At 50.1% G+C, this 2,279-nt stretch overlaps 1 protein-coding gene across 1 annotated transcript in view; it reads right to left on the reverse strand.

The window, feature by feature from the left end:
* Window positions 1–2,279, reverse strand: part of TIMP2 (TIMP metallopeptidase inhibitor 2) — a 105,833-nt gene that overhangs the window by 81,610 nt on the left and 21,944 nt on the right. The window lies entirely within an intron of this gene.

Consider the following 2,279-nt stretch of genomic DNA (forward strand, 5'->3'; position numbering starts at 1 on the left):
ACCCTCAAATCAGAGTGGTGGCCTCGTGACTTTGGAGCTCAGACCTCAACCCTCTGCTGATTTCCTTTTTCGTGGGATTTTGACAGGTGTGATAACTTTGTGACCCCTCCCTCTCCACGGTGGCTCCACAGGCTTTTCATCCATCCTTCTACTAGCTTCAGCTGCTTGAGGGAAGAATGACAATCTCTGACTACCCCTCAGGGTGAGACTCAGGTGCCACCTGGCCTCCGCAGATACCCAGAGCCATGTTTTTATTCAGTGCACAGATGTTGAAGGTAGAGCTTGGTGCATCTCTGCACCGTGGTCATGCCCTGGTGACGACCATACAGAACAAGAAATCTAATATTACCAGTCTCCAGACACCAGTCCCTCGAGTCCCTCCCAGTCACTAGCCCTGCTCTAAGGCGACTGTTGTCCTGACTTGGGGCGCTGTGATTTATTCTGCCAGCCTTCTGTTTAAGGTCAGATCATCCCAAACACACATCCCAATTTGCCAAAATCCTGTCTGGCAATATTTTTTTTTTTTGCAAAAACATTTCTATTTCTATAGAAAACACAGCCTTGACTTAGTTTGGTTAAACTTTTTTCTTTTCTTTTTTTTTTTTTTGAGACGGAGTCTTGCTCTGTCGCCCAGGCTAGAGTGCGGTGGTGGGATCTCGGCTCACTGCAACTTCCAGCTCCCAGGTTCAAGAGATTCTCCTGCCTCAGCCTCCCAAGTAGCTGGAATTGCAGGCACGTGCCACCACACCCGGCGAATTTTTTGTATTTTTAGTAGAGATGGGGTTTCATATGTTGGCCAGGCTTGTCTCAAACTCCTGACCTCAAGCAATCCACCTGCATCAGCCTCCTGAAGTGCTGGGATTACAGGCATGAGCCACCCTGTCTGGCCAAACTTTTAATTTCTTGCCAACAGTTTGTATTTTTCTATATCATCGTGAGTGTCTTAGGGAAAAGTTGCTAGGCGTCTAAGTCATCAACATCTTGAGCAATTTCTAGATTTCATCTGACAATCTCATTCCCGTCCTGAAGAACCAACCCAAATATAACTAAAGGACAGACAAGATGGGAAGGTTTTCCCTGAAGTTGTGTTGTGATAACAGGAAGATGTCTCACAACATGGATTCTCGAGGCAGACAGTGGGCAAGGCCCACTCCAAGGCCGGGCCACCACGCCAAGTCTCAAACGGACACACTTAATTCTGGGCTCCCTGTTGGGTGAGATTTTAAAAACATCTGTCTTGGCCGGCGTGGTGGTTCATGTCTGTAATTTCAGCACTTTGGGAGGCTGAGGCGGGTGGATCACCTGAGCTCAGGAGTTCCAGACCAGCCTGGGCAACATGGTGAAACCCCATCTCTACTAAAATGCAAGATATTAGCTGGGCGTGGTGGTGCATGCGGGTAATCTCAGCTACTCAGGAGGTTGAGCATGAAAATTGCTTGAACCTGGGAGGCAGAGGTTGCAGTGAGCCGAGATTGCGCCATGGCACTCCAGCCTGGCAGCCTGGGTGACACCGTGAGGCTCTGGCTCAAAAACAGAAACAGAAATGAGTGAAGCAGTGGAGGGTGCTCCCAGCCCATGTCTGCCTTCCTCCTTCCTCTCTAGCCCTGGGCTCGGGGCATGCGGACCCTGTCCCCTCCCCTATGGGTGGCAGCCCTTCCCTGTATTCAAGTTTGTCTTAGATGGTTGAGCCCTCCTGGCCACAGAGCACAGAGGAGAAGGAGAAGAAGGAGCTGCTTGCAGCCTGGCCATCATGGTGAAACCTTGTCTCTACCAAGAATACAAAAATTAGCTGGGCGTGGTGGCATGCACCTGTAATCCCAGCTTCTTGGGAGGCTGAGGTAGCAGAATTGCTTGAACCTGAGAAGCAGAGGTTGCAGTGACCTGGGATCGCACCACTGCACTCCAGCCTGGGTGACAGAGCAAGACTCCATCTCATAAAAATAAAATAGGAAATTTGTCTTGCTTATGTCTGTTGAGTTGGAGTTTTATTTGCAGACCAGGGAGAGAGACAGACACACAGTATCAGAACACAAGGTGTTTCCACCCACTGAAGAAATTTCATTTTCTGAAAAAAAGGCTATGATAACCCTTTCCTCAGTTTACCCATTTCTCATGAACAGGTAAAGATGGGCTGCCACCCTTCTGGGACTGGCTTTGGACTCAGTTCCAAGCGGCCGGTTCTGAAGGAAGTCTGCAGGGGACAGGCCCTGAGCACCCACAGCCTGTGGAGGGTGGGCAGAGTGGGGAGGAGGGGAGGCAGGAGGCCAGGATGCACACAC

The sequence above is a fragment of the Callithrix jacchus genome, chromosome 5 (assembly GCF_049354715.1).
Source record: "Callithrix jacchus isolate 240 chromosome 5, calJac240_pri, whole genome shotgun sequence".
Classification (NCBI taxonomy): Eukaryota; Metazoa; Chordata; class Mammalia; order Primates; family Cebidae; genus Callithrix; species Callithrix jacchus.